General features: G+C 31.3%; 12 non-coding genes across 12 annotated transcripts; all 12 read left to right on the top strand.

Annotated features, from left to right (window-relative positions):
* Window positions 1-2,243: 2,243 nt before the first annotated feature.
* On the top strand, window positions 2,244-2,317 carry TRNAT-AGU (transfer RNA threonine (anticodon AGU)). Its single transcript has one exon. It is a non-coding gene; the product is annotated as a tRNA-Thr (tRNA).
* Window positions 2,318-3,765: 1,448 nt separating this feature from the next.
* TRNAT-CGU (transfer RNA threonine (anticodon CGU)) lies at window positions 3,766-3,838 on the top strand. Its single transcript has one exon. It is a non-coding gene; the product is annotated as a tRNA-Thr (tRNA).
* A 426-nt stretch (window positions 3,839-4,264) lies between these two features.
* On the top strand, window positions 4,265-4,338 carry TRNAT-AGU (transfer RNA threonine (anticodon AGU)). The gene has a single exon. It is a non-coding gene; the product is annotated as a tRNA-Thr (tRNA).
* Window positions 4,339-6,286: 1,948 nt separating this feature from the next.
* On the top strand, window positions 6,287-6,360 carry TRNAT-AGU (transfer RNA threonine (anticodon AGU)). Its single transcript has one exon. It is a non-coding gene; the product is annotated as a tRNA-Thr (tRNA).
* Window positions 6,361-8,307: 1,947 nt separating this feature from the next.
* Window positions 8,308-8,381, top strand: TRNAT-AGU (transfer RNA threonine (anticodon AGU)). Its single transcript has one exon. It is a non-coding gene; the product is annotated as a tRNA-Thr (tRNA).
* Window positions 8,382-10,328: 1,947 nt separating this feature from the next.
* On the top strand, window positions 10,329-10,402 carry TRNAT-AGU (transfer RNA threonine (anticodon AGU)). The gene has a single exon. It is a non-coding gene; the product is annotated as a tRNA-Thr (tRNA).
* A 3,968-nt stretch (window positions 10,403-14,370) lies between these two features.
* Window positions 14,371-14,444, top strand: TRNAT-AGU (transfer RNA threonine (anticodon AGU)). Its single transcript has one exon. It is a non-coding gene; the product is annotated as a tRNA-Thr (tRNA).
* Window positions 14,445-15,892: 1,448 nt separating this feature from the next.
* Window positions 15,893-15,965, top strand: TRNAT-CGU (transfer RNA threonine (anticodon CGU)). Its single transcript has one exon. It is a non-coding gene; the product is annotated as a tRNA-Thr (tRNA).
* A 426-nt stretch (window positions 15,966-16,391) lies between these two features.
* Window positions 16,392-16,465, top strand: TRNAT-AGU (transfer RNA threonine (anticodon AGU)). The gene has a single exon. It is a non-coding gene; the product is annotated as a tRNA-Thr (tRNA).
* Window positions 16,466-18,412: 1,947 nt separating this feature from the next.
* TRNAT-AGU (transfer RNA threonine (anticodon AGU)) lies at window positions 18,413-18,486 on the top strand. Its single transcript has one exon. It is a non-coding gene; the product is annotated as a tRNA-Thr (tRNA).
* A 1,448-nt stretch (window positions 18,487-19,934) lies between these two features.
* TRNAT-CGU (transfer RNA threonine (anticodon CGU)) lies at window positions 19,935-20,007 on the top strand. The gene has a single exon. It is a non-coding gene; the product is annotated as a tRNA-Thr (tRNA).
* A 1,949-nt stretch (window positions 20,008-21,956) lies between these two features.
* TRNAT-UGU (transfer RNA threonine (anticodon UGU)) lies at window positions 21,957-22,029 on the top strand. The gene has a single exon. It is a non-coding gene; the product is annotated as a tRNA-Thr (tRNA).
* Window positions 22,030-22,055: the final 26 nt, after the last annotated feature.

The raw sequence follows: 22,055 nt of genomic DNA on the forward strand, positions 1-22,055 counted from the left end.
ATTTAGAGTTGAATTTTTGTAATGCATTTCACTCACAAGACATCATTCAATATTCTAAAAGAATGGTAAGCCACCTCTTAAGGAAGAATTTTTAAATAAATTTAGTGTTCTCACATATAGTGTTTCAGAAGAGAGTTGTGGGAACTTAGAAAAGAAAATGAAAAAAAAAACGATTTCTATTTCACTCCATTCAGCTAACTATTCCAGTGACATTGGTCAAGCAGGTGATGTGGCTTAGCTGGTTAAAGCGCCTTTCTAGTAAACTGGAGATCCTGAGTTGAAATCTCAGCAGCACCTTGATATTTTTATTCTTAAATTACAGATCAGTTTCCTTAGATACTCTCTGATACAATAAAAAAATGAAAAATCTGAGTCATCTTTCTAATAGACAGTTCATCTTAATATTAAATAAAATTCAGAGAATTTTCATGGTAACAGAAGCAAAACTTTGAATGTAAAATGAAGAGTAAATCAAATAGCAAGGTATATATGAACTAAAACCTTAGAGGTGAAGGCAACTGATGTATTCCTCTACAATTATTATTTGTAAACCACTGAAAAATGTAATCTACTTTTATAAGTACTTGTTAACTAAAATGTAGGTATTCTTGTTAAGTGATGGGGAATCCTTTTTTGTTCAACGTTTCACCACAGATAAAGAAGACTGCACTAAAGGCACTGAGGACAAGTCATCTCCACTAAGTCAGTTATTCAATATTTGTAAGATAAGTAGGTGCTGTTGTTTAGTGGTCAAAGCTCCTGTCTCATAACTAGGATGTCCTGTGTTTAAATTCCAGCAACAATTTAGATTTAGTCCAAACTTTTAAAATTCAATTTCTTCAAGTAAACGTTCAATAAAGCTTAAAAACAAGAGTAGTGTTCTGTTGACTTTAGAATGCTTGATCTCCAAATGAAACAAACACTTGGTGTTTTGCAGAATTCGAAAGTAATACCATAAATGAATAGGGGAAAAGAGAATGTCAAAGAAAAGGAAAGAGACGACAAATAAATTAAGAGTTCAATTTAACCAATACATTTTACTCACAACACATAATTCAATCTTCTATAAGTAGGGTAAGTCACTCATTAAGGAAGTATTCTTAAATAAATTAGATTTTCTCACCTATAGAGTTTGACAACAGAGTTGTATCAACTTAGAAAAGAAAATAAAAAAAACAGATTTCTACTGCACTCCATTCTACTAGCAATTGCAGTAAACTTTGTCATGAAAGTTCTCTGGCTTAGTTGCTTTGACTGCCCGTCTTATAAACAGGAGATCCTGAGTTCAAATCTCCACAACACCGTGCTCTTTTTCATAGTTAAATTACAGATTATTTTAATTAGATGATCCTTTGATATAATGTTAAAATGAAAAATTTGAGTAACTTACTATTGAACAGTTCATCTTAATACTAAATAAAATTCTGAGTATTTTCGAGATGACAGAAGCAAGACTGTGAATGTAAAATGAAGGGTATATCAAAGAGGAAGATAAATATAAAATAAAGTGCTAGAGTTGAAGAAGAAAAGTGATACAATCCTCTACAATAATAATTTGTGAGCCACTGAAAAATGTAGTCTACTTTTATGAATACTTTTTAACTAAATCTTAGGTACTCTTCTTAAGTGATGGGGAATTCTTTTATGTTTAACGTAATAACACAGATAAAAAAAGACTCCACAGAAGGTATTGAAAAGCAATAATGGCAACTAAGTCAGTTATTCAATCATTTTAAGAGTAAGAGGTGCTGTGGCTTAGTGGTTAAAGCGCCTGTCTCGTAAACAGGAAATGCTGATTTCAAATCTCAGCAGCCCCTCATTTTTGCTCCAAACTTATAGAATTGAATTTTTTCAGGTAAATATTAAATACAGTTTCAAAACAAGAGTAGTGTCCTGTTCACTTTAGAATGCTTCATCTCATAAAGAAAAAAGCACTTGGTATTTTGCAGAATTGCAAAGCAATGCAATGAATGAATAAGGGAAATGAGAATTATAACAAAGAGGAGAGAGAAGAAAATTCTATTTAGAGTTGAATTTTTGTAATGCATTTCACTCACAAGACATAATTCAATATTCTAAAAGAACGGTAACCCACCTCTTAAGGAATAATTTTTAAATACATTTAGTGTTCTCACCTATAGTGTTTAAGAAGAGGGTTGTGGGAACTTAGAAAAGAAAATGAAAAAAAAAGGATTTCTATTTCACTCCATTCAGCTAACTATTCCAGTGATATTTGTCAAGCAGGTGCTGTGGCTTAGCTGGTTAAAGCGCCTGTCTAGTAAACAGGAGATCCTGAGTTCAAATCTCAGCAGCACCTTGATATTTTTATTCTTAAATTACAGATCAGTTTCCTTAGATACTCTCTGATACAATAAAAAAATGAAAAATCTGAGTCATCTTACTAATATACAGTTCATCTTAATATTAAATAAAATTCAGAGAATTTTCTTGGGAGCAGAAGCAAAACTTTGAATGTAAAATGAAGAGTAAATCAAATAGCAAGGTATATATGTACTAAAACCTTAGAGTTGAAGACAACTGATGTATTCCTCTACAATTATTATTTGTAAACCACTCAAAAATGCAATCTACTTTTATAAGTACTTGTTAACTAAAATGTAGGTATTCTTGTTAAGTGATGGGGAATCCTTTTTTGTTCAACGTTTCACCACAGATAAAGAAGACTCCACTAAAGGCACTGAGGACAAGTCATCTCCACTAAGTCAGTTATTCAATATTTGTAAGATAAGTAGGTGCTGTTGTTTAGTGGTCAAAGCTCCTGTCTCATAACTAGGATGTCCTGTGTTTAAATTCCAGCAACAATTTAGATTTAGTCCAAACTTTTAAAATTCAATTTCTTCAAGTAAACGTTCAATAAAGATTAAAAACAAGAGTAGTGTTCTGTTGACTTTAGAATGCTTGATCTCCAAATGAAACAAACACTTGGTGTTTTGCAGAATTCGAAAGTAATACCATAAATGAATAGGGGAAAAGAGAATGTCAAAGAAAAGGAAAGAGACGACAAATAAATTAAGAGTTCAATTTAACCAATGCATTTTACTCACAACACATAATTCAATTTTCTATAAGTAGGGTAAGTCACTCATTAAGGAAGTATTCTTAAATAAATTTGATCTTCTCACCTATAGAGTTTGACAACAGAGTTGTATCAACTTAGAAAATAAAATTAAAAAAAACAGATTTCTACTGCACTCCATTCTACTAGCAATTGCAGTAAACTTTGTCATGAAAGTTCTCTGGCTTAGTTGCTTTTACTGCCCCTCTTATAAACAGGAGATCCTGAGTTCAAATCTCCACAACACCGTGCTCTTTTTCATAGTTAAATTACATATTATTTTAATTAGATGATCCTTTGATATAATGTTAAAATGAAAAATTTGAGTAACTTACTATGTAACAGTTCATCTTAATACTAAATAAAATTCCGAGTATTTTCGAGATGACAGAAGCAAGACTGTGAATGTAAAATGAAGGGTATATCAAAGAGGAAGATAAATATAAAATAAAGTGCTAGAGTTGAAGAAGAAAAGTGATACAATCCTCTACAATAATAATTTGTGAGCCACTGAAAAATGTAGTCTACTTTTATGAATACTTTTTAACTAAATCTTAGGTACTCTTCTTAAGTGATGGGGAATTCTTTTATGTTTAACGTAATAACACAGATAAAAAAAGACTCCACAGAAGGTATTGAAAAGCAATAATGGCAACTAAGTCAGTTATTCAATCATTTTAAGAGTAAGAGGTGCTGTGGCTTAGTGGTTAAAGCGCCTGTCTCGTAAACAGGAAATCATGAGTTCAAATCTCAGCAGCACCTCAGTTTTGCTCCAAACTTATAGAATTGAATTTTTTCAAGTAAATATTAAATACAGTTTCAAAACAAGAGTAGTGTCCTGTTCACTTTAGAATGCTTCATCTCATAATGAAAAAAGCACTTTGTATTTTGCAGAATTGCAAAGCAATGCAATGAATGAACAAGGGAAATGAGAATTATAACAAAGAGGAAAGAGAAGAAAATTCAATTTAGAGTTGAATTTTTGTAATGCATTTCACTCACAAGACATAATTCAATATTCTAAAAGAACGGTAACCCACCTCTTAAGGAATAATTTTTAAATACATTTAGTGTTCTCACCTATAGTGTTTAAGAAGAGGGTTGTGGGAACTTAGAAAAGAAAATGAAAAAAAAATGATTTCTATTTCACTCCATTCAGCTAACTATTCCAGTGACATTTGTCAAGCAGGTGCCGTGGCTTAGCTGGTTAAAGTACCTGTCTAGTAAACAGGAGATCTTGAGTTCAAATCTCAGCAGCACCTTAATATTTTTATTCTTAAATTACAGATCAGTTTCCTTAGATACTCTCTGATACAATTAAAAAATGAAAAATCTGAGTCATCTTACTAATATACAGTTCATCTTAATATTAAATAAAATTCAGAGAATTTTCATGGTAACAGAAGCAAAACTTTGAATGTAAAATGAAGAGTAAATCAAATAGCAAGGTATATATGAACTAAAACCTTAGAGTTGAAGACAACTGATGTATTCCTCTACAATTATTATTTGTAAACCACTCAAAAATGCAATCTACTTTTATAAGTACTTGTTAACTAAAATGTAGGTATTCTTGTTAAGTGATGGGGAATCCTTTTTTGTTCAACGTTTCACCACAGATAAAGAAGACTCCACTAAAGGCACTGAGGACAAGTCATCTCCACTAAGTCAGTTATTCAATATTTGTAAGATAAGTAGGTGCTGTTGTTTAGTGGTCAAAGCTCCTGTCTCATAACTAGGATGTCCTGTGTTTAAATTCCAGCAACAATTTAGATTTAGTCCAAACTTTTAAAATTCAATTTCTTCAAGTAAACGTTCAATAAAGATTAAAAACAAGAGTAGTGTTCTGTTGACTTTAGAATGCTTGATCTCCAAATGAAACAAACACTTGGTGTTTTGCAGAATTCGAAAGTAATACCATAAATGAATAGGGGAAAAGAGAATGTCAAAGAAAAGGAAAGAGACGACAAATAAATTAAGAGTTCAATTTAACCAATGCATTTTACTCACAACACATAATTCAATTTTCTATAAGTAGGGTAAGTCACTCATTAAGGAAGTATTCTTAAATAAATTTGATCTTCTCACCTATAGAGTTTGACAACAGAGTTGTATCAACTTAGAAAATAAAATTTAAAAAAACAGATTTCTACTGCACTCCATTCTTCTAGCAATTGCAGTAAACTTTTGTCATGAAAGTTCTCTGGCTTAGTTGCTTTGACTGCCCGTCTTATAAACAGGAGATCCTGAGTTCAAATCTCCACAACACCGTGCTCTTTTTCATAGTTAAATTACAGATTATTTTAATTAGATGATCCTTTGATATAATGTTAAAATGAAAAATTTGAGTAACTTACTATGTAACAGTTCATCTTAATACTAAATAAAATTCCGAGTATTTTCGAGATGACAGAAGCAAGACTGTGAATGTAAAATGAAGGGTATATCAAAGAGGAAGATAAATATAAAATAAAGTGCTAGAGTTGAAGAAGAAAAGTGATACAATCCTCTACAATAATAATTTGTGAGCCACTGAAAAATGTAGTCTACTTTTATGAATACTTTTTAACTAAATCTTAGGTACTCTTCTTAAGTGATGGGGAATTCTTTTATGTTTAACGTAATAACACAGATAAAAAAAGACTCCACAGAAGGTATTGAAAAGCAATAATGGCAACTAAGTCAGTTATTCAATCATTTTAAGAGTAAGAGGTGCTCTGGCTTAGTGGTTAAAGCGCCTGTCTCGTAAACAGGAAATGCTGATTTCAAATCTCTGCAGCCCCTCATTTTTGCTCCAAACTTATAGAATTGAATTTTTTCAGGTAAATATTAAATACAGTTTCAAAACAAGAGTAGTGTCCTGTTCACTTTAGAATGCTTCATCTCATAAAGAAAAAAGCACTTGGTATTTTGCAGAATTGCAAAGCAATGCAATGAATGAATAAGGGAAATGAGAATTATAACAAAGAGGAGAGAGAAGAAAATTCTATTTAGAGTTGAATTTTTGTAATGCATTTCACTCACAAGACATAATTCAATATTCTAAAAGAACGGTAACCCACCTCTTAAGGAATAATTTTTAAATACATTTAGTGTTCTCACCTATAGTGTTTAAGAAGAGGGTTGTGGGAACTTAGAAAAGAAAATGAAAAAAAAAGGATTTCTATTTCACTCCATTCAGCTAACTATTCCAGTGATATTTGTCAAGCAGGTGCTGTGGCTTAGCTGGTTAAAGCGCCTGTCTAGTAAACAGGAGATCCTGAGTTCAAATCTCAGCAGCACCTTGATATTTTTATTCTTAAATTACAGATCAGTTTCCTTAGATACTCTCTGATACAATAAAAAAATGAAAAATCTGAGTCATCTTACTAATATACAGTTCATCTTAATATTAAATAAAATTCAGAGAATTTTCATGGTAACAGAAGCAAAACTTTGAATGTAAAATGAAGAGTAAATCAAATAGCAAGGTATATATGTACTAAAACCTTAGAGTTGAAGACAACTGATGTATTCCTCTACAATTATTATTTGTAAACCACTCAAAAATGCAATCTACTTTTATAAGTACTTGTTAACTAAAATGTAGGTATTCTTGTTAAGTGATGGGGAATCCTTTTTTGTTCAACGTTTCACCACAGATAAAGAAGACTCCACTAAAGGCACTGAGGACAAGTCATCTCCACTAAGTCAGTTATTCAATATTTGTAAGATAAGTAGGTGCTGTTGTTTAGTGGTCAAAGCTCCTGTCTCATAACTAGGATGTCCTGTGTTTAAATTCCAGCAACAATTTAGATTTAGTCCAAACTTTTAAAATTCAATTTCTTCAAGTAAACGTTCAATAAAGATTAAAAACAAGAGTAGTGTTCTGTTGACTTTAGAATGCTTGATCTCCAAATGAAACAAACACTTGGTGTTTTGCAGAATTCGAAAGTAATACCATAAATGAATAGGGGAAAAGAGAATGTCAAAGAAAAGGAAAGAGACGACAAATAAATTAAGAGTTCAATTTAACCAATGCATTTTACTCACAACACATAATTCAATTTTCTATAAGTAGGGTAAGTCACTCATTAAGGAAGTATTCTTAAATAAATTTGATCTTCTCACCTATAGAGTTTGACAACAGAGTTGTATCAACTTAGAAAATAAAATTAAAAAAAACAGATTTCTACTGCACTCCATTCTACTAGCAATTGCAGTAAACTTTGTCATGAAAGTTCTCTGGCTTAGTTGCTTTTACTGCCCCTCTTATAAACAGGAGATCCTGAGTTCAAATCTCCACAACACCGTGCTCTTTTTCATAGTTAAATTACATATTATTTTAATTAGATGATCCTTTGATATAATGTTAAAATGAAAAATTTGAGTAACTTACTATGTAACAGTTCATCTTAATACTAAATAAAATTCCGAGTATTTTCGAGATGACAGAAGCAAGACTGTGAATGTAAAATGAAGGGTATATCAAAGAGGAAGATAAATATAAAATAAAGTGCTAGAGTTGAAGAAGAAAAGTGATACAATCCTCTACAATAATAATTTGTGAGCCACTGAAAAATGTAGTCTACTTTTATGAATACTTTTTAACTAAATCTTAGGTACTCTTCTTAAGTGATGGGGAATTCTTTTATGTTTAACGTAATAACACAGATAAAAAAAGACTCCACAGAAGGTATTGAAAAGCAATAATGGCAACTAAGTCAGTTATTCAATCATTTTAAGAGTAAGAGGTGCTGTGGCTTAGTGGTTAAAGCGCCTGTCTCGTAAACAGGAAATGCTGATTTCAAATCTCTGCAGCCCCTCATTTTTGCTCCAAACTTATAGAATTGAATTTTTTCAGGTAAATATTAAATACAGTTTCAAAACAAGAGTAGTGTCCTGTTCACTTTAGAATGCTTCATCTCATAAAGAAAAAAGCACTTGGTATTTTGCAGAATTGCAAAGCAATGCAATGAATGAATAAGGGAAATGAGAATTATAACAAAGAGGAGAGAGAAGAAAATTCTATTTAGAGTTGAATTTTTGTAATGCATTTCACTCACAAGACATAATTCAATATTCTAAAAGAACGGTAACCCACCTCTTAAGGAATAATTTTTAAATACATTTAGTGTTCTCACCTATAGTGTTTAAGAAGAGGGTTGTGGGAACTTAGAAAAGAAAATGAAAAAAAAAGGATTTCTTTTTCACTCCATTCAGCTAACTATTCCAGTGATATTTGTCAAGCAGGTGCTGTGGCTTAGCTGGTTAAAGCGCCTGTCTAGTAAACAGGAGATCCTGAGTTCAAATCTCAGCAGCACCTTGATATTTTTATTCTTAAATTACAGATCAGTTTCCTTAGATACTCTCTGATACAATAAAAAAATGAAAAATCTGAGTCATCTTACTAATATACAGTTCATCTTAATATTAAATAAAATTCAGAGAATTTTCATGGTAACAGAAGCAAAACTTTGAATGTAAAATGAAGAGTAAATCAAATAGCAAGGTATATATGAACTAAAACCTTAGAGGTGAAGGCAACTGATGTATTCCTCTACAATTATTATTTGTAAACCACTCAAAAATGTAATCTACTTTTATAAGTACTTGTTAACTAAAATGTAGGTATTCTTGTTAAGTGATGGGGAATCCTTTTTTGTTCAACGTTTCACCACAGATAAAGAAGACTCCACTAAAGGCACTGAGGACAAGTCATCTCCACTAAGTCAGTTATTCAATATTTGTAAGATAAGTAGCTGCTGTTGTTTAGTGGTCAAAGCTCCTGTCTCATAACTAGGATGTCCTGTGTTTAAATTCCAGCAACAATTTAGATTTAGTCCAAACTTTTAAAATTCAATTTCTTCAAGTAAACGTTCAATAAAGTTTAAAAACAAGAGTAGTGTTCTGTTGACTTTAGAATGATTGATCTCAAAATGAAACAAACACTTGGTGTTTTGCAGAATTCGAAAGTAATACCATAAATGAATAGGGGAAAAGAGAATGTCAAAGAAAAGGAAAGAGACGACAAATAAATTAAGAGTTCAATTTAACCAATGCATTTTACTCACAACACATAATTCAATTTTCTATAAGTAGGGTAAGTCACTCATTAAGGAAGTATTCTTAAATAAATTTGATCTTCTCACCTATAGAGTTTGACAACAGAGTTGTATCAACTTAGAAAATAAAATTAAAAAAAACAGATTTCTACTGCACTCCATTCTACTAGCAATTGCAGTAAACTTTGTCATGAAAGTTCTCTGGCTTAGTTGCTTTTACTGCCCGTCTAATAAACAGGAGATCCTAAGTTCAAATCTCCACAACACTGTGCTCTTTTTCATAGTTAAATAACAGATTATTTTCATTAGATGATCCTTTGATATAATGTTAAAATGAAACATTTGAGTAACTTACTATTGAACAGTTCATCTTAATACTAAATAAAATTCCGAGTATTTTCGAGATGACAGAAGCAAGACTGTGAATGTAAAATGAAGGGTATATCAAAGAGGAAGATAAATATAAAATAAAGTGCTAGAGTTGAAGAAGAAAAGTGATACAATCCTCTACAATAATAATTTGTGAGCCACTGAAAAATGTAGTCTACTTTTATGAATACTTTTTAACTAAATCTTAGGTACTCTTCTTAAGTGATGGGGAATTCTTTTATGTTTAACGTAATAACACAGATAAAAAAAGACTCCACAGAAGGTATTGAAAAGCAATAATGGCAACTAAGTCAGTTATTCAATCATTTTAAGAGTAAGAGGTGCTGTTGCTTAGTGGTTAAAGCGCCTGTCTCGTAAACAGGAAATGCTGATTTCAAATCTCAGCAGCCCCTCATTTTTGCTCCAAACTTATAGAATTGAATTTTTTCAGGTAAATATTAAATACAGTTTCAAAACAAGAGTAGTGTCCTGTTCACTTTAGAATGCTTCATCTCATAAAGAAAAAAGCACTTGGTATTTTGCAGAATTGCAAAGCAATGCAATGAATGAATAAGGGAAATGAGAATTATAACAAAGAGGAGAGAGAAGAAAATTCTATTTAGAGTTGAATTTTTGTAATGCATTTCACTCACAAGACATAATTCAATATTCTAAAAGAACGGTAACCCACCTCTTAAGGAATAATTTTTAAATACATTTAGTGTTCTCACCTATAGTGTTTAAGAAGAGGGTTGTGGGAACTTAGAAAAGAAAATGAAAAAAAAAGGATTTCTATTTCACTCCATTCAGCTAACTATTCCAGTGATATTTGTCAAGCAGGTGCTGTGGCTTAGCTGGTTAAAGCGCCTGTCTAGTAAACAGGAGATCCTGAGTTCAAATCTCAGCAGCACCTTGATATTTTTATTCTTAAATTACAGATCAGTTTCCTTAGATACTCTCTGATACAATAAAAAAATGAAAAATCTGAGTCATCTTACTAATATACAGTTCATCTTAATATTAAATAAAATTCAGAGAATTTTCATGGTAACAGAAGCAAAACTTTGAATGTAAAATGAAGAGTAAATCAAATAGCAAGGTATATATGAACTAAAACCTTAGAGGTGAAGGCAACTGATGTATTCCTCTACAATTATTATTTGTAAACCACTCAAAAATGTAATCTACTTTTATAAGTACTTGTTAACTAAAATGTAGGTATTCTTGTTAAGTGATGGGGAATCCTTTTTTGTTCAACGTTTCACCACAGATAAAGAAGACTCCACTAAAGGCACTGAGGACAAGTCATCTCCACTAAGTCAGTTATTCAATATTTGTAAGATAAGTAGCTGCTGTTGTTTAGTGGTCAAAGCTCCTGTCTCATAACTAGGATGTCCTGTGTTTAAATTCCAGCAACAATTTAGATTTAGTCCAAACTTTTAAAATTCAATTTCTTCAAGTAAACGTTCAATAAAGTTTAAAAACAAGAGTAGTGTTCTGTTGACTTTAGAATGATTGATCTCAAAATGAAACAAACACTTGGTGTTTTGCAGAATTCGAAAGTAATACCATAAATGAATAGGGGAAAAGAGAATGTCAAAGAAAAGGAAAGAGACGACAAATAAATTAAGAGTTCAATTTAACCAATGCATTTTACTCACAACACATAATTCAATTTTCTATAAGTAGGGTAAGTCACTCATTAAGGAAGTATTCTTAAATAAATTTGATCTTCTCACCTATAGAGTTTGACAACAGAGTTGTATCAACTTAGAAAATAAAATTAAAAAAAACAGATTTCTACTGCACTCCATTCTACTAGCAATTGCAGTAAACTTTGTCATGAAAGTTCTCTGGCTTAGTTGCTTTTACTGCCCGTCTAATAAACAGGAGATCCTAAGTTCAAATCTCCACAACACTGTGCTCTTTTTCATAGTTAAATAACAGATTATTTTCATTAGATGATCCTTTGATATAATGTTAAAATGAAACATTTGAGTAACTTACTATTGAACAGTTCATCTTAATACTAAATAAAATTCCGAGTATTTTCGAGATGACAGAAGCAAGACTGTGAATGTAAAATGAAGGGTATATCAAAGAGGAAGATAAATATAAAATAAAGTGCTAGAGTTGAAGAAGAAAAGTGATACAATCCTCTACAATAATAATTTGTGAGCCACTGAAAAATGTAGTCTACTTTTATGAATACTTTTTAACTAAATCTTAGGTACTCTTCTTAAGTGATGGGGAATTCTTTTATGTTTAACGTAATAACACAGATAAAAAAAGACTCCACCGAAGGTATTGAAAAGCAATAATGGCAACTAAGGCAGTTATTCAATCATTTTAAGAGTAAGAGGTGCTGTGGCTTAGTGGTTAAAGCGCCTGTCTCTTAAACAGGAAATCCTGAGTTCAAATCTCAACAGCATATCACTTTTGCTCCAAACTTATAGAATTGAATTTTTTCAAGTAAATATTAAATACAGTTTCAAAACAAGAGTAGTGTCCTGTTCACTTTAGAATGCTTCATCTCATAATGAAAAAAGCACTTGGTATTTTGCAGAATTTCAAAGCAATGCAATGAATGAATAAGGGAAATGAGAATTATAACAAAGAGGAAAGAGAAGAACATTCAATTTAGAGTTGAATTTTTGTAATGCATTTCACTCACAAGACATCATTCAATATTCTAAAAGAATGGTAAGCCACCTCTTAAGGAAGAATTTTTAAATAAATTTAGTGTTCTCACCTATAGTGTTTCAGAAGAGAGTTGTGGGAACTTAGAAAAGAAAATGAAAAAAAAAACGATTTCTATTTCACTCCATTCAGCTAACTATTCCAGTGACATTGGTCAAGCAGGTGATGTGGCTTAGCTGGTTAAAGCGCCTTTCTAGTAAACTGGAGATCCTGAGTTGAAATCTCAGCAGCACCTTGATATTTTTATTCTTAAATTACAGATCAGTTTCCTTAGATACTCTCTGCTACAATAAAAAAATGAAAAATCTGAGTCATCTTTCTAATAGACAGTTCATCTTAATATTAAATAAAATTCAGAGAATTTTCATGGTAACAGAAGCAAAACTTTGAATGTAAAATGAAGAGTAAATCAAATAGCAAGGTATATATGAACTAAAACCTTAGAGGTGAAGGCAACTGATGTATTCCTCTACAATTATTATTTGTAAACCACTCAAAAATGTAATCTACTTTTATAAGTACTTGTTAACTAAAATGTAGGTATTCTTGTTAAGTGATGGGGAATCCTTTTTTGTTCAACGTTTCACCACAGATAAAGAAGACTGCACTAAAGGCGCTGAGGACAAGTCATCTCCACTAAGTCAGTTATTCAATATTTGTAAGATAAGTAGGTGCTGTTGTTTAGTGGTCAAAGCTCCTGTCTCATAACTAGGATGTCCTGTGTTTAAATTCCAGCAACAATTTAGATTTAGTCCAAACTTTTAAAATTCAATTTCTTCAAGTAAACGTTCAATAAAGCTTAAAAACAAGAGTAGTGTTCTGTTGACTTTAGAATGCTTGATCTCCAAATGAAACAAACACTTGGTGTTCTGCAGAATTCGAAAGTAATACCATAAATGAATAGGGGAAAAGAGAATGTCAAAGAAAAGGAAAGAGACGACAAATAAATTAAGAGTTCAATTTAACCAATACATTTTACTCACAACACATAATTCAATCTTCTATAAGTAGGGTAAGTCACTCATTAAGGAAGTATTCTTAAATAAATTAGATTTTCTCACCTATAGAGTTTGACAACAGAGTTGTATCAACTTAGAAAAGAAAATAAAAAAAACAGATTTCTACTGCACTCCATTCTACTAGCAATTGCAGTAAACTTTGTCATGAAAGTTCTCTGGCTTAGTTGCTTTGACTGCCCGTCTTATAAACAGGAGATCCTGAGTTCAAATCTCCACAACACCGTGCTCTTTTTCATAGTTAAATTACAGATTATTTTAATTAGATGATCCTTTGATATAATGTTAAAATGAAAAATTTGAGTAACTTACTATTGAACAGTTCATCTTAATACTAAATAAAATTCTGAGTATTTTCGAGATGACAGAAGCAAGACTGTGAATGTAAAATGAAGGGTATATCAAAGAGGAAGATAAATATAAAATAAAGTGCTAGAGTTGAAGAAGAAAAGTGATACAATCCTCTACAATAATAATTTGTGAGCCACTGAAAAATGTAGTCTACTTTTATGAATACTTTTTAACTAAATCTTAGGTACTCTTCTTAAGTGATGGGGAATTCTTTTATGTTTAACGTAATAACACAGATAAAAAAAGACTCCACAGAAGGTATTGAAAAGCAATAATGGCAACTAAGTCAGTTATTCAATCATTTTAAGAGTAAGAGGTGCTGTGGCTTAGTGGTTAAAGCGCCTGTCTCGTAAACAGGAAATGCTGATTTCAAATCTCAGCAGCCCCTCATTTTTGCTCCAAACTTATAGAATTGAATTTTTTCAGGTAAATATTAAATACAGTTTCAAAACAAGAGTAGTGTCCTGTTCACTTTAGAATGCTTCATCTCATAAAGAAAAAAGCACTTGGTATTTTGCAGAATTGCAAAGCAATGCAATGAATGAATAAGGCAAATGAGAATTATAACAAAGAGGAGAGAGAAGAAAATTCTATTTAGAGTTGAATTTTTGTAATGCATTTCACTCACAAGACATAATTCAATATTCTAAAAGAACGGTAACCCGCCTCTTAAGGAATAATTTTTAAATACATTTAGTGTTCTCACCTATAGTGTTTAAGAAGAGGGTTGTGGGAACTTAGAAAAGAAAATGAAAAAAAAAGGATTTCTATTTCACTCCATTCAGCTAACTATTCCAGTGATATTTGTCAAGCAGGTGCTGTGGCTTAGCTGGTTAAAGCGCCTGTCTAGTAAACGGGAGATCCTGAGTTCAAATCTCAGCAGCCCCTTGATATTTTTATTCTTAAATTACAGATCAGTTTCCTTAGATACTCTCTGATACAATAAAAAAATGAAAAATCTGAGTCATCTTACTAATATACAGTTCATCTTAATATTAAATAAAATTCAGAGAATTTTCATGGTAACAGAAGCAAAACTTTGAATGTAAAATGAAGAGTAAATCAAATAGCAAGGTATATATGAACTAAAACCTTAGAGGTGAAGGCAACTGATGTATTCCTCTACAATTATTATTTGTAAACCACTCAAAAATGTAATCTACTTTTATAAGTACTTGTTAACTAAAATGTAGGTATTCTTGTTAAGTGATGGGGAATCCTTTTTTGTTCAACGTTTCACCACAGATAAAGAAGACTCCACTAAAGGCACTGAGGACAAGTCATCTCCACTAAGTCAGTTATTCAATATTTGTAAGATAAGTAGCTGCTGTTGTTTAGTGGTCAAAGCTCCTGTCTCATAACTAGGATGTCCTGTGTTTAAATTCCAGCAACAATTTAGATTTAGTCCAAACTTTTAAAATTCAATTTCTTCAAGTAAACGTTCAATAAAGTTTAAAAACAAGAGTAGTGTTCTGTTGACTTTAGAATGCTTGATCTCAAAATGAAACAAACACTTGGTGATTTGCAGAATTCGAAAGTAATACCATAAATGAATAGGGGAAAAGAGAATGTCAAAGAAAAGGAAAGAGACGACAAATAAATTAAGAGTTCAATTTAACCAATGCATTTTACTCACAACACATAATTCAATTTTCTATAAGTAGGGTAAGTCACTCATTAAGGAAGTATTCTTAAATAAATGTGATCTTCTCACCTATAGAGTTTGACAACAGAGTTGTATCAACTTAGAAAATAAAATAAAAAAAAACAGATTTCTACTGCACTCCATTCTACTAGCAATTGCAGTAAACTTTGTCATGAAAGTTCTCTGGCTTAGTTGCTTTTACTGCCCGTCTAATAAACAGGAGATCCTAAGTTCAAATCTCCACAACACTGTGCTCTTTTTCATAGTTAAATAACAGATTATTTTCATTAGATGATCCTTTGATATAATGTTAAAATGAAACATTTGAGTAACTTACTATTGAACAGTTCATCTTAATACTAAATAAAATTCCGAGTATTTTCGAGATGACAGAAGCAAGACTGTGAATGTAAAATGAAGGGTATATCAAAGAGGAAGATAAATATAAAATAAAGTGCTAGAGTTGAAGAAGAAAAGTGATACAATCCTCTACAATAATAATTTGTGAGCCACTGAAAAATGTAGTCTACTTTTATGAATACTTTTTAACTAAATCTTAGGTACTCTTCTTAAGTGATGGGGAATTCTTTTATGTTTAACGTAATGACACAGATAAAAAAAGACTCCACCGAAGGTATTGAAAAGCAATAATGGCAACTAAGTCAGTTATTCAATCATTTTAAGAGTAAGAGGTGCTGTGGCTTAGTGGTTAAAGCGCCTGTCTCGTAAACAGGAAATCCTGAGTTCAAATCTCAGCAGCACCTCAGTTTTGCTCCAAACTTATAGAATTGAATTTTTTCAAGTAAATATTAAATACAGTTTCAAAACAAGAGTAGTGTCCTGTTCACTTTAGAATGCTTCATCTCATAATGAAAAAAGCACTTTGTATTTTGCAGAATTGCAAAGCAATGCAATGAATGAACAAGGGAAATGAGAATTATAACAAAGAGGAAAGAGAAGAAAATTCAATTTAGAGTTGAATTTTTGTAATGCATTTCACTCACAAGACATAATTCAATATTCTAAAAGAACGGTAACCCACCTCTTAAGGAATAATTTTTAAATACATTTAGTGTTCTCACCTATAGTGTTTAAGAAGAGGGTTGTGGGAACTTAGAAAAGAAAATGAAAAAAAAATGATTTCTATTTCACTCCATTCAGCTAACTATTCCAGTGACATTTGTCAAGCAGGTGCCGTGGCTTAGCTGGTTAAAGTACCTGTCTAGTAAACAGGAGATCTTGAGTTCAAATCTCAGCAGCACCTTAATATTTTTATTCTTAAATTACAGATCAGTTTCCTTAGATACTCTCTGATACAATTAAAAAATGAAAAATCTGAGTCATCTTACTAATATACAGTTCATCTTAATATTAAATAAAATTCAGAGAATTTTCATGGTAACAGAAGCAAAACTTTGAATGTAAAATGAAGAGTAAATCAAATAGCAAGGTATATATGAACTAAAACCTTAGAGTTGAAGACAACTGATGTATTCCTCTACAATTATTATTTGTAAACCACTCAAAAATGCAATCTACTTTTATAAGTACTTGTTAACTAAAATGTAGGTATTCTTGTTAAGTGATGGGGAATCCTTTTTTGTTCAACGTTTCACCACAGATAAAGAAGACTCCACTAAAGGCACTGAGGACAAGTCATCTCCACTAAGTCAGTTATTCAATATTTGTAAGATAAGTAGGTGCTTTTGTTTAGTGGTCAAAGCTCCTGTCTCATAACTAGGATGTCCTGTGTTTAAATTCCAGCAACAATTTAGATTTAGTCCAAACTTTTAAAATTCAATTTCTTCAAGTAAACGTTCAATAAAGATTAAAAACAAGAGTAGTGTTCTGTTGACTTTAGAATGCTTGATCTCCAAATGAAACAAACACTTGGTGTTTTGCAGAATTCGAAAGTAATACCATAAATGAATAGGGGAAAAGAGAATGTCAAAGAAAAGGAAAGAGACGACAAATAAATTAAGAGTTCAATTTAACCAATGCATTTTACTCACAACACATAATTCAATTTTCTATAAGTAGGGTAAGTCACTCATTAAGGAAGTATTCTTAAATAAATTTGATCTTCTCACCTATAGAGTTTGACAACAGAGTTGTATCAACTTAGAAAATAAAATTTAAAAAAACAGATTTCTACTGCACTCCATTCTACTAGCAATTGCAGTAAACTTTGTCATGAAAGTTCTCTGGCTTAGTTGCTTTGACTGCCCGTCTTATAAACAGGAGATCCTGAGTTCAAATCTCCACAACACCGTGCTCTTTTTCATAGTTAAATTACAGATTATTTTAATTAGATGATCCTTTGATTTAATGTTAAAATGAAAAATTTGAGTAACTTACTATGTAACAGTTCATCTTAATACTAAATAAAATTCCGAGTATTTTCGAGATGACAGAAGCAAGACTGTGAATGTAAAATGAAGGGTATATCAAAGAGGAAGATAAATATAAAATAAAGTGCTAGAGTTGAAGAAGAAAAGTGATACAATCCTCTACAATAATAATTTGTGAGCCACTGAAAAATGTAGTCTACTTTTATGAATACTTTTTAACTAAATCTTAGGTACTCTTCTTAAGTGATGGGGAATTCTTTTATGTTTAACGTAATAACATAGATAAAAAAAGACTCCACAGAAGGTATTGAAAAGCAATAATGGCAACTAAGTCAGTTATTCAATCATTTTAAGAGTAAGAGGTGCTGTGGCTTAGTGGTTAAAGCGCCTGTCTCGTAAACAGGAAATCCTGATTTCAAATCTCTGCAGCCCCTCATTTTTGCTCCAAACTTATAGAATTGAATTTTTTCAGGTAAATATTAAATACAGTTTCAAAACAAGAGTAGTGTCCTGTTCACTTTAGAATGCTTCATCTCATAAAGAAAAAAGCACTTGGTATTTTGCAGAATTGCAAAGCAATGCAATGAATGAATAAGGGAAATGAGAATTATAACAAAGAGGAGAGAGAAGAAAATTCTATTTAGAGTTGAATTTTTGTAATGCATTTCACTCACAAGACATAATTCAATATTCTAAAAGAACGGTAACCCATCTCTTAAGGAATAATTTTTAAATACATTTAGTGTTCTCACCTATAGTGTTTAAGAAGAGGGTTGTGGGAACTTAGAAAAGAAAATGAAAAAAAAAGGATTTCTATTTCACTCCATTCAGCTAACTATTCCAGTGATATTTGTCAAGCAGGTGCTGTGGCTTAGCTGGTTAAAGCGCCTGTCTAGTAAACAGGAGATCCTGAGTTCAAATCTCAGCAGCACCTTGATATTTTTATTCTTAAATTACAGATCAGTTTCCTTAGATACTCTCTGATACAATAAAAAAATGAAAAATCTGAGTCATCTTACTAATATACAGTTCATCTTAATATTAAATAAAATTCAGAGAATTTTCATGGTAACAGAAGCAAAACTTTGAATGTAAAATGAAGAGTAAATCAAATAGCAAGGTATATATGAACTAAAACCTTAGAGGTGAAGGCAACTGATGTATTCCTCTACAATTATTATTTGTAAACCACTCAAAAATGTAATCTACTTTTATAAGTACTTGTTAACTAAAATGTAGGTATTCTTGTTAAGTGATGGGGAATCCTTTTTTGTTCAACGTTTCACCACAGATAAAGAAGACTCCACTAAAGGCACTGAGGACAAGTCATCTCCACTAAGTCAGTTATTCAATATTTGTAAGATAAGTAGCTGCTGTTGTTTAGTGGTCAAAGCTCCTGTCTCATAACTAGGATGTCCTGTGTTTAAATTCCAGCAACAATTTAGATTTAGTCCAAACTTTTAAAATTCAATTTCTTCAAGTAAACGTTCAATAAAGTTTAAAAACAAGAGTAGTGTTCTGTTGACTTTAGAATGATTGATCTCAAAATGAAACAAACACTTGGTGTTTTGCAGAATTCGAAAGTAATACCATAAATGAATAGGGGAAAAGAGAATGTCAAAGAAAAGGAAAGAGACGACAAATAAATTAAGAGTTCAATTTAACCAATGCATTTTACTCACAACACATAATTCAATTTTCTATAAGTAGGGTAAGTCACTCATTAAGGAAGTATTCTTAAATAAATGTGATCTTCTCACCTATAGAGTTTGACAACAGAGTTGTATCAACTTAGAAAATAAAATTAAAAAAAACAGATTTCTACTGCACTCCATTCTACTAGCAATTGCAGTAAACTTTGTCATGAAAGTTCTCTGGCTTAGTTGCTTTTACTGCCCGTCTAATAAACAGGAGATCCTAAGTTCAAATCTCCACAACACTGTGCTCTTTTTCATAGTTAAATAACAGATTATTTTCATTAGATGATCCTTTGATATAATGTTAAAATGAAACATTTGAGTAACTTACTATTGAACAGTTCATCTTAATACTAAATAAAATTCCGAGTATTTTCGAGATGACAGAAGCAAGACTGTGAATGTAAAATGAAGGGTATATCAAAGAGGAAGATAAATATAAAATAAAGTGCTAGAGTTGAAGAAGAAAAGTGATACAATCCTCTACAATAATAATTTGTGAGCCACTGAAAAATGTAGTCTACTTTTATGAATACTTTTTAACTAAATCTTAGGTACTCTTCTTAAGTGATGGGGAATTCTTTTATGTTTAACGTAATGACACAGATAAAAAAAGACTCCACCGAAGGTATTGAAAAGCAATAATGGCAACTAAGTCAGTTATTCAATCATTTTAAAAGTAAGAGGTGCTGTGGCTTAGTGGTTAAAGCGCCTGTCTCGTAAACAGGAAATCCTGAGTTCAAATCTCAGCAGCACCTCAGTTTTGCTCCAAACTTATAGAATTGAATTTTTTCAAGTAAATATTAAATACAGTTTCAAAACAAGAGTAGTGTCCTGTTCACTTTAGAATGCTTCATCTCATAATGAAAAAAGCACTTGGTATTTTGCAGAATTTCAAAGCAATGCAATGAATGAATAAGGGAAATGAGAATTATAACAAAGAGGAAAGAGAAGAAAATTCAATTTAGAGTTGAATTTTTGTAATGCATTTCACTCACAAGACATAATTTAATATTCTAAAAGAACGGTAAGCCACCTCTTAAGGAAGAATTTTTAAATAAATTTAGTGTTCTCACCTATTGTGTTTCAGAAGAGAGTTGTGGGAACTTAGAAAAGAAAATGAAAAAAAAAACGATTTCTATTTCACTCCATTCAGCTAACTATTCCAGTGACATTTGTCAAGCAGGTGATGTGGCTTAGCTGGTTAACGCGCCTGTCTAGTAAACAGGAGATCCTCAGTTCAAATCTCAGCAGCACCTTGATATTCTTATTCTTAAATTACACATCAGTTTCCTTAGATACTCTCTGATACAATTAAAAAATGAAAAATCTAAGTCATCTTACTAATAGACAGTTCATCTTAATATTAAATAAAATTCAGAGAATTTTCATGGTAACAGAAGCAAAACTTTGAATGTAAAATGAAGAGTAAATAAAATAGCAAGGTATATATGAACTAAAACCTTAGAGTTGAAGACAACTGATGTATTCCTCTGCAATTATTATTTGTAAACCACTCAAAAATGTAATCTACTTTTATAAGTACTTGTTAACTAAAATGTAGGTATTCTTGTTAAGTGATGGGGAATCCTTTTTTGTTCAACGTTTCACCACAGATAAAGAAGACTGCACTAAAGGCACTGAGGACAAGTCATCTCCACTAAGTCAGTTATTCAATATTTGTAAGATAAGTAGGTGCTGTTGTTTAGTGGTCAAAGCTCCTGTCTCATAACTAGGATGTCCTGTGTTTAAATTCCAGCAACAATTTAGATTTAGTCCAAACTTTTAAAATTCAATTTCTTCAAGTAAACGTTCAATAAAGTTTAAAAATAAGAGTAGTGTTCTGTTGACTTTAGAATGCTTGATCTCCAAATGAAACAAACACTTGGTGTTTTGCAGAATTCAACAGTAATACCATAAATGAATAGGGGAAAAGAGAATGTCAAAGAAAAGGAAAGAGACGACAAATAAATTAAGAGTTCAATTTAACCAATGCATTTTACTCACAACACATAATTCAATCTTCTATAAGTAGGGTAAGTCACTCATTAAGGAAGTATTCTTAAATAAATTTGATCTTCTCACCTATAGAGTTTGACAACAGAGTTGTATCAACTTAGAAAAGAAAATTAAAAAAAACAGATTTCTACTGCACTCCATTCTACTAGCAATTGCAGTAAACTTTGTCATGAAAGTTCTCTGGCTTAGTTGTTTTTACTGCCCGTCTAATAAACAGGAGATCCTGAGTTCAAATCTCCACAACACCGTGCTCTTTTTCATAGTTAAATAACAGATTATTTTCATTAGATGATCCTTTGATATAATGTTAAAATGAAAAATTTGAGTAACTTACTATTGAACAGTTCATCTTAATACTAAATAAAATTCTGAGTATTTTCGAGATGACAGAAGCAAGACTGTGAATGTAAAATGAAGGGTATATCAAAGAGGAAGATAAATATAAAATAAAGTGCTAGAGTTGAAGAAGAAAAGTGATACAATCCTCTACAATAATAATTTGTGAGCCACTGAAAATTGTAGTCTACTTTTATGAATACTTTTTAACTAAATCTTAGGTACTCTTCTTAAGTGATGGGGAATTCTTTTATGTTTAACGTAATAACACAGGTAAAAAAAGATTCTACAGAAGGTATTGAAAAGCAATAATGGCAACTAAGTCTGTTATTCAATTATTTTAAGAATAAGCGGTGCTGTGGCTTAGTGGTTAAAGCGCCTTTCTTGTAAACAGGGAAACCTGAGTTCAAATCTCAGCAGCACCTCAGTTCTGCTCCAAACTTATAGAATT

This window comes from Pleurodeles waltl, chromosome 8, assembly GCF_031143425.1.
Source record: "Pleurodeles waltl isolate 20211129_DDA chromosome 8, aPleWal1.hap1.20221129, whole genome shotgun sequence".
Lineage (NCBI taxonomy): Eukaryota > Metazoa > Chordata > Amphibia > Caudata > Salamandridae > Pleurodeles > Pleurodeles waltl.